We start from the raw sequence: 10000 nt of genomic DNA on the forward strand, positions 1-10000 counted from the left end.
GCCACAGCAGGCTAATATAGCAAAGACATCCACCAGGCACTAGCTCCAAGCTGAGCCTCAGGGTAAACAATGCTGCTGCAACACAGGAAAGACATCCACCAGGCACTAGCTCCAAGCTAAGCCTCAGTGTAAACAATGCTGCTGCAACACAGGAAAGACATCCACCAGGCACTAGCTCCAAGCTAAGCCTCAGTGTAAACAATGCTGCTGCAACACAGGAAAGACATCCACCAGGCACTAGCTCCAAGCTAAGACTCAGGGTAAACAATGCTGCTGCAACACAGGAAAGACATCCACCAGGCACTAGCTCCAAGCTAAGCCTCAGTGTAAACAATGCTGCTGCAACACAGGAAAGACATCCACCAGGCACTAGCTCCAAGCTAAGACTCAGTGTAAACAATGCTGCTGCAACACAGGAAAGACATCCACCAGGCACTAGCTCCAAGCTAAGACTCAGTGTAAACAATGCTGCTGCAACACAGGAAAGACATCCACCAGGCACTAGCTCCAAGCTAAGCCTCAGAGTAAACAATGCTGCTGCAACACAGGAAAGACATCCACCAGGCACTAGCTCCAAGCTAAGACTCAGAGTAAACAATGCTGCTGCAACACAGGAAAGACATCCACCAGGCACTAGCTCCAAGCTAAGACTCAGAGTAAACAATGCTGCTGCAACACAGGAAAGACATCCACCAGGCACTAGCTCCAAGCTAAGCCTCAGTGTAAACAATGCTGCTGCAACACAGGAAAGACATCCACCAGGCACTAGCTCCAAGCTAAGACTCAGTGTAAACAATGCTGCTGCAACACAGGAAAGACATCCACCAGGCACTAGCTCCAAGCTAAGACTCAGTGTAAACAATGCTGCTGCAACACAGGAAAGACATCCACCAGGCACTAGCTCCAAGCTAAGACTCAGTGTAAACAATGCTGCTGCAACACAGGAAAGACATCCACCAGGCACTAGCTCCAAGGCTAAGCTAAGCTCAGTGTAAACAATGCTGCTGCAACACAGGAAAGACATCCACCAGGCACTAGCTCCAAGCTAAGACTCAGTGTAAACAATGCTGCTGCAACACAGGAAAGACATCCACCAGGCACTAGCTCCAAGCTAAGCAGGTAAACAATGCTGCTGCAACACAGGAAAGACATCCACCAGGCACTAGCTCCAAGCTAAGCCTCAGTGTAAACAATGCTGCTGCAACACAGGAAAGACATCCACCAGGCACTAGCTCCAAGCTAAGCCTCAGAAACAATGCTGCTGCAACACAGGAAAGACATCCACCAGGCACTAGCTCCAAGCTAAGCCTCAGTGTAAACAATGCTGCTGCAACACAGGAAAGACATCCACCAGGCACTAGCTCCAAGCTAAGACTCAGTGTAAACAATGCTGCTGCAACACAGGAAAGACATCCACCAGGCACTAGCTCCAAGCTAAGACTCAGTGTAAACAATGCTGCTGCAACACAGGAAAGACATCCACCAGGCACTAGCTCCAAGCTAAGACTCAGTGTAAACAATGCTGCTGCAACACAGGAAAGACATCCACCAGGCACTAGCTCCAAGCTAAGCCTCAGTGTAAACAATGCTGCTGCAACACAGGAAAGACATCCACCAGGCACTAGCTCCAAGCTAAGCCTCAGTGTAAACAATGCTGCTGCAACACAGGAAAGACATCCACCAGGCACTAGCTCCAAGCTAAGACTCAGTGTAAACAATGCTGCTGCAACACAGGAAAGACATCCACCAGGCACTAGCTCCAAGCTAAGACTCAGAGTAAACAATGCTGCTGCAACACAGGAAAGACATCCACCAGGCACTAGCTCCAAGCTAAGACTCAGAGTAAACAATGCTGCTGCAACACAGGAAAGACATCCACCAGGCACTAGCTCCAAGCTAAGCCTCAGGGTAAACAATGCTGCTGCAACACAGGAAAGACATCCACCAGGCACTAGCTCCAAGCTAAGCCTCAGTGTAAACAATGCTGCTGCAACACAGGAAAGACATCCACCAGGCACTAGCTCCAAGCTAAGACTCAGTGTAAACAATGCTGCTGCAACACAGGAAAGACATCCACCAGGCACTAGCTCCAAGCTAAGCCTCAGTGTAAACAATGCTGCTGCAACACAGGAAAGACATCCACCAGGCACTAGCTCCAAGCTAAGCCTCAGTGTAAACAATGCTGCTGCAACACAGGAAAGACATCCACCAGGCACTAGCTCCAAGCTAAGCCTCAGTGTAAACAATGCTGCTGCAACACAGGAAAGACATCCACCAGGCACTAGCTCCAAGCTAAGACTCAGTGTAAACAATGCTGCTGCAACACAGGAAAGACATCCACCAGGCACTAGCTCCAAGCTAAGACTCAGTGTAAACAATGCTGCTGCAACACAGGAAAGACATCCACCAGGCACTAGCTCCAAGCTAAGACTCAGTGTAAACAATGCTGCTGCAACACAGGAAAGACATCCACCAGGCACTAGCTCCAAGCTAAGACTCAGGGTAAACAATGCTGCTGCAACACAGGAAAGACATCCACCAGGCACTAGCTCCAAGCTAAGCCTCAGTGTAAACAATGCTGCTGCAACACAGGAAAGACATCCACCAGGCACTAGCTCCAAGCTAAGACTCAGAGTAAACAATGCTGCTGCAACACAGGAAAGACATCCACCAGGCACTAGCTCCAAGCTAAGCCTCAGTGTAAACAATGCTGCTGCAACACAGGAAAGACATCCACCAGGCACTAGCTCCAAGCTAAGACTCAGGGTAAACAATGCTGCTGCAACACAGGAAAGACATCCACCAGGCACTAGCTCCAAGCTAAGCCTCAGTGTAAACAATGCTGCTGCAACACAGGAAAGACATCCACCAGGCACTAGCTCCAAGCTAAGACTCAGTGTAAACAATGCTGCTGCAACACAGGAAAGACATCCACCAGGCACTAGCTCCAAGCTAAGACTCAGTGTAAACAATGCTGCTGCAACACAGGAAAGACATCCACCAGGCACTAGCTCCAAGCTAAGACTCAGTGTAAACAATGCTGCTGCAACACAGGAAAGACATCCACCAGGCACTAGCTCCAAGCTAAGACTCAGTGTAAACAATGCTGCTGCAACACAGGAAAGACATCCACCAGGCACTAGCTCCAAGCTAAGCCTCAGGGTAAACAATGCTGCTGCAACACAGGAAAGACATCCACCAGGCACTAGCTCCAAGCTAAGCCTCAGTGTAAACAATGCTGCTGCAACACAGGAAAGACATCCACCAGGCACTAGCTCCAAGCTAAGACTCAGTGTAAACAATGCTGCTGCAACACAGGAAAGACATCCACCAGGCACTAGCTCCAAGCTAAGCCTCAGTGTAAACAATGCTGCTGCAACACAGGAAAGACATCCACCAGGCACTAGCTCCAAGCTAAGCCTCAGTGTAAACAATGCTGCTGCAACACAGGAAAGACATCCACCAGGCACTAGCTCCAAGCTGCCTCAGTGTAAACAATGCTGCTGCAACACAGGAAAGACATCCACCAGGCACTAGCTCAAGCTAAGACTCAGTGTAAACAATGCTGCTGCAACACAGGAAAGACATCCACCAGGCACTAGCTCCAAGCTAAGACTCAGTGTAAACAATGCTGCTGCAACACAGGAAAGACATCCACCAGGCACTAGCTCCAAGCTAAGACTCAGTGTAAACAATGCTGCTGCAACACAGGAAAGACATCCACCAGGCACTAGCTCCAAGCTAAGACTCAGGGTAAACAATGCTGCTGCAACACAGGAAAGACATCCACCAGGCACTAGCTCCAAGCTAAGACTCAGTGTAAACAATGCTGCTGCAACACAGGAAAGACATCCACCAGGCACTAGCTCCAAGCTAAGACTCAGTCTAAACAATGCTGCTGCAACACAGGAAAGACATCCACCAGGCACTAGCTCCAAGCTAAGCCTCAGTGTAAACAATACTGCTGCAACACAGGAAAGACATCCACCAGGCACTAGCTCCAAGCTAAGACTCAGTGTAAACAATGCTGCTGCAACACAGGAAAGACATCCACCAGGCACTAGCTCCAAGCTAAGCCTCAGTGTAAACAATGCTGCTGCAACACAGGAAAGACATCCACCAGGCACTAGCTCCAAGCTAAGACTCAGTGTAAACAATGCTGCTGCAACACAGGAAAGACATCCACCAGGCACTAGCTCCAAGCTAAGACTCAGTGTAAACAATGCTGCTGCAACACAGGAAAGACATCCACCAGGCACTAGCTCCAAGCTAAGACTCAGTGTAAACAATGCTGCTGCAACACAGGAAAGACATCCACCAGGCACTAGCTCCAAGCTAAGACTCAGTGTAAACAATGCTGCTGCAACACAGGAAAGACATCCACCAGGCACTAGCTCCAAGCTAAGACTCAGGGTAAACAATGCTGCTGCAACACAGGAAAGACATCCACCAGGCACTAGCTCCAAGCTAAGACTCAGTGTAAACAATGCTGCTGCAACACAGGAAAGACATCCACCAGGCACTAGCTCCAAGCTAAGACTCAGTGTAAACAATGCTGCTGCAACACAGGAAAGACATCCACCAGGCACTAGCTCCAAGCTAAGACTCAGTGTAAACAATGCTGCTGCAACACAGGAAAGACATCCACCAGGCACTAGCTCCAAGCTAAGACTCAGTGTAAACAATGCTGCTGCAACACAGGAAAGACATCCACCAGGCACTAGCTCCAAGCTAAGCCTCAGTGTAAACAATGCTGCTGCAACACAGGAAAGACATCCACCAGGCACTAGCTCCAAGCTAAGCCTCAGTGTAAACAATGCTGCTGCAACACAGGAAAGACATCCACCAGGCACTAGCTCCAAGCTAAGCCTCAGGGTAAACAATGCTGCTGCAACACAGGAAAGACATCCACCAGGCACTAGCTCCAAGCTAAGCCTCAGTTAAACAATGCTGCTGCAACACAGGAAAGACATCCACCAGGCACTAGCTCCAAGCTAAGACTCAGTGTAAACAATGCTGCTGCAACACAGGAAAGACATCCACCAGGCACTAGCTCCAAGCTAAGACTCAGTGTAAACAATGCTGCTGCAACACAGGAAAGACATCCACCAGGCACTAGCTCCAAGCTAAGACTCAGTGTAAACAATGCTGCTGCAACACAGGAAAGACATCCACCAGGCACTAGCTCCAAGCTAAGCCTCAGTGTAAACAATGCTGCTGCAACACAGGAAAGACATCCACCAGGCACTAGCTCCAAGCTAAGACTCAGTGTAAACAATGCTGCTGCAACACAGGAAAGACATCCACCAGGCACTAGCTCCAAGCTAAGACTCAGTGTAAACAATGCTGCTGCAACACAGGAAAGACATCCACCAGGCACTAGCTCCAAGCTAAGACTCAGTGTAAACAATGCTGCTGCAACACAGGAAAGACATCCACCAGGCACTAGCTCCAAGCTAAGACTCAGTGTAAACAATGCTGCTGCAACACAGGAAAGACATCCACCAGGCACTAGCTCCAAGCTAAGACTCAGTGTAAACAATGCTGCTGCAACACAGGAAAGACATCCACCAGGCACTAGCTCCAAGCTAAGACTCAGAGTAAACAATGCTGCTGCAACACAGGAAAGACATCCACCAGGCACTAGCTCCAAGCTAAGCCTCAGTGTAAACAATGCTGCTGCAACACAGGAAAGACATCCACCAGGCACTAGCTCCAAGCTAAGACTCAGTGTAAACAATGCTGCTGCAACACAGGAAAGACATCCACCAGGCACTAGCTCCAAGCTAAGCCTCAGTGTAAACAATGCTGCTGCAACACAGGAAAGACATCCACCAGGCACTAGCTCCAAGCTAAGCCTCAGTGTAAACAATGCTGCTGCAACACAGGAAAGACATCCACCAGGCACTAGCTCCAAGCTAAGACTCAGTGTAAACAATGCTGCTGCAACACAGGAAAGACATCCACCAGGCACTAGCTCCAAGCTAAGACTCAGTGTAAACAATGCTGCTGCAACACAGGAAAGACATCCACCAGGCACTAGCTCCAAGCTAAGACTCAGTGTAAACAATGCTGCTGCAACACAGGAAAGACATCCACCAGGCACTAGCTCCAAGCTAAGACTCAGGGTAAACAATGCTGCTGCAACACAGGAAAGACATCCACCAGGCACTAGCTCCAAGCTAAGACGCAGTGTAAACAATGCTGCTGCAACACAGGAAAGACATCCACCAGGCACTAGCTCCAAGCTAAGACTCAGAGTAAACAATGCTGCTGCAACACAGGAAAGACATCCACCAGGCACTAGCTCCAAGCTAAGCCTCAGTGTAAACAATACTGCTGCAACACAGGAAAGACATCCACCAGGCACTAGCTCCAAGCTAAGACTCAGTGTAAACAATGCTGCTGCAACACAGGAAAGACATCCACCAGGCACTAGCTCCAAGCTAAGACTCAGAGTAAACAATGCTGCTGCAACACAGGAAAGACATCCACCAGGCACTAGCTCCAAGCTAAGACTCAGTGTAAACAATGCTGCTGCAACACAGGAAAGACATCCACCAGGCACTAGCTCCAAGCTAAGCCTCAGTGTAAACAATGCTGCTGCAACACAGGAAAGACATCCACCAGGCACTAGCTCCAAGCTAAGACTCAGTGTAAACAATGCTGCTGCAACACAGCAGAAAACCATTTCATATTTCCCCTCACTTAAAGGGTGGTACATCAATCGTGTTTTTTCACACCACATGGCCTGACCAGCAAAATATCTAGAGCCAAATATAGTGTATGAAATTGTTGCCTGGTGATGGTAGTTGTAATGCTGCTGTTCGCTCCCGGATACTGATGTACTGTCTCTTGTACTGTATAGGGTCCTATAAACAGACAGACTGACAGACACACACTGTCAGGCCCTGACCTTAGATATCTCTGTTTTTCTATATATTTTGGTTAGGTCAGGGTGTGACTAGGGTGGGTACTCTAGTTTTTGTATGTCTAGGGTTTTTGTATGTTTTTGTATGTCTAGGGGTTTTGTATGTCTAGGGGTTTTGTATGTCTCTGGGTTTTTGTCTAGGGGTTTTTGTATGTCTATGTTGGCCTGATATGGTCCCAATCAGAGACTGTTTATCGTTGTCTCTGATTGGGGATCATATTTAGGTAGCCATTTTCCTCATTTGTGTTGTGGGATCTTGTCTATGTTTAGTTGCCTGTCAGCACTAGTTTGTATAGCTTCACGTTTCGTTTGGTTGTTTGTTGTTTTTGTTCATTCATTAAAAAAGAGAATGTACACATACCACGCTGCGCCATGGTCCGATCATTATGACGAACGTGACACACACTTCCAAGGCTACAAGGCTAGGTAGAGGGATACTGTCACATGGAATGACGCTGGAGAGACGAAGCAGGTACGGGGAGGCACCCCCAGTTCCATCGGCGGTGGAATCCACCCCGACGTCACCAACAAAACAAAACAAAAAAACTCCTGGACTGGCTGGGCGAACAAGAACTAACGATCCAGCTGAGGCCCGACATGGGATGGGCGCCATCCGAGCCAACCGGGAAGGCAACCTCTCGAGCCAGCTAGGACGTGGGAACCTCTTGAGCCAGCTAGGACGGGAACCTCTCGAGCCAGCTAGGGCGTGGGAACCTCTTGAGCCAGCTAGGGCGTGGGAACCTCTTGAGCCAGCTAGGGCGTGGGAACCTCTTGAGCCAGCTAGGGTGTGGAAACCTCTTGAGCCAGCTAGGGCGTGGAAACCTCTTGAGCCAGCTAGGGTGTGGGAACCTCTCGAGCCTAGGGCGTGGAAGCCTCTCGAGCCAGCTAGGGCGTGGGAACCTCTTGAGCCAGCTAGGGCGTGGGAACCTCTTGAGCCAGCTAGGGCGTGGAAACCTCTTGAGCCAGCTAGGGGGTGGAAACCTCTTGAGCCAGCTAGGGGGAACCTGAGCCAGCTAAACCTCTTGAGCCAGCTAGGGCGTGGAAACCTCTTGAGCCAGCTAGGGTGTGGAAACCTCTTGAGCCAGCTAGGGTGTGGAAACCTCTTGAGCCAGCTAGGGCATGGAAACCTCTTGAGCCAGCTAGGGCGTGGAAACCTCTTGAGCCAGCTAGGGTGTGGAAACCTCTTGAGCCAGCTAGGGCATGGAAACCTCTTGAGCCAGCTAGGATGTGGGAACCTCTCGAGCCAGCTAGGGTGTGGAAACCTCTTGAGCCAGCTAGGGCGTGGAAACCTCTTGAGCCAGCTAGGGTGTGGAAACCTCTTGAGCCAGCTAGGGCGTGGGAACCTCTCGAGCCAGCTAGGATGTGGGAACCTCTCGAGCCAGCTAGGGTGTGGAAACCTCTCGAGCCAGCTAGGGCATGGAAACCTCTTGAGCCAGCTAGGGCGTGGGAACCTCTCGAGCCAGCTAGATCATGGAAACCTCTTGAGCCAGCTAGGGCATGGAAACCTCTTGAGCCAGCTAGGGCGTGGGAACCTCTCGAGCCAGCTAGATCATGGAAACCTCTTGAGCCAGCTAGGGTGTGGAAACCTCTTGATCCAGCTAGGGCATGGAAGCCCGACGAGCTGGCTAGGCATCCCCGGTTCCATCGGTGGTGACCCAGAGCTGATGTTACCATACCAACCGGAACGCCAGTACTCCCCAATGCATCGTGTGATGGCTTCTGCATTCTGTCACATGGAATGACGCTGGAGAGACGAAGCAGGTACGGGGAGTCAAACATTTAATAGAGAATGGACATGGAACGAGACAGGAACAGCGTCAAGCAAACTAGTAAAACAAAGACAAAAAAAATCAATGCAGAAGCGGGGAACAGAGCTGGGGAACTGACAAATATAGGGGAGGTAGTGAAGGGGGGAGGGGAGCAGGCGTGACAGATACTTGCAGTGACCTGGCCACAGACAGAGAGAGCTATCCAGGGAAGAAAACTATTAGGGCCCAGTTTGTCCTGTGTCTTCTCCCCTCAAGTAGCCTACTGACACTAACACAGAGAGACCACGTGGGCACATACACACACACACACACACACACACAGACCCCCACATACAGACAGACAGACACACGCGCGCGTGCGCACACACACACACACACAGTTTGTCTTACCTTGCATTTGACCTACTGAGTAAAAATTAACAATTAAATGAACAAAAGGAGGGCCTGCATAGTGTCTCTTTGACATTGTGTGTGCGTGCGTGTGTGTGTGTGTGTGTGCGTGCGTGCGTGCGTGCGTGCGTGCGTGCGTGCGTGCGTGCGTGTGTGTGTGTGTGTGTGTGTGTGTGTGTGTGTGTGTGCTGGCACGCACGTGCATGTATGTGCACACACACACACAACTTAAGTCAGCCTTCGTCCTTATATACGGCTGTAGGTGTCAGCTATCCTGACCCACTTCTATCCCTCCACAAATGGATATAACATTTAAACAATCGTGACCTCATTTTCCAGATAATAATATCCCACGCAGGCCTGGGGAGAGAAAAAAACCTGCCAGGCCCACTGAGCTTAGAATGCATGAAATGCCAAGAAAAAGATCATGCAATTTGTCCAATTCTTTTGACTTTAACTCATATGCTCATGTTGGTTTGGATCCATCCGATCTGACTCTACTGTCAATGACATAAGATGCTGTGTGTAGATCAGGGTAGTTATTATGGTATGTGTAGAACAGGGTAGTTATTATGGTGTGTGTAGTTCAGGGTAGTTATTATGGTGTGTGTAGTTCAGGGTAGTTATTATGGTGTGTGTAGATCAGGGTAGTTATTATGTTGTGTGTAGTTCAGGGTAGTTATTATGGTGTGTGTAGTTCAGGGTAGTTATTATGGTGTGTGTAGTTCAGGGTAGTTATTATGGTGTGTGTAGTTCAGGGTAGTTATTATGGTGTGTGTAGTACAGGGTAGTTATTATGGTGTGTGTAGATCAGGGTAGTTATTATGGTGTGTGTAGTTCAGGGTAGTTATTATGGTGTGTGTAGTTCAGGGTAGTTATTATGTTGTGTGTAGTTCAGGGTAGTTATTAT

General features: G+C 49.4%; 1 protein-coding gene across 4 annotated transcripts in view; it reads right to left on the minus strand.

Moving 5' to 3' along the window:
• adamts17 (ADAM metallopeptidase with thrombospondin type 1 motif, 17) overlaps positions 1-10000 on the minus strand; it is a 272173-nt gene that overhangs the window by 260449 nt on the left and 1724 nt on the right. The window lies entirely within an intron of this gene.

The sequence above is a fragment of the Oncorhynchus nerka genome, linkage group LG27, assembly GCF_034236695.1.
Source record: "Oncorhynchus nerka isolate Pitt River linkage group LG27, Oner_Uvic_2.0, whole genome shotgun sequence".
Classification (NCBI taxonomy): domain Eukaryota; kingdom Metazoa; phylum Chordata; class Actinopteri; order Salmoniformes; family Salmonidae; genus Oncorhynchus; species Oncorhynchus nerka.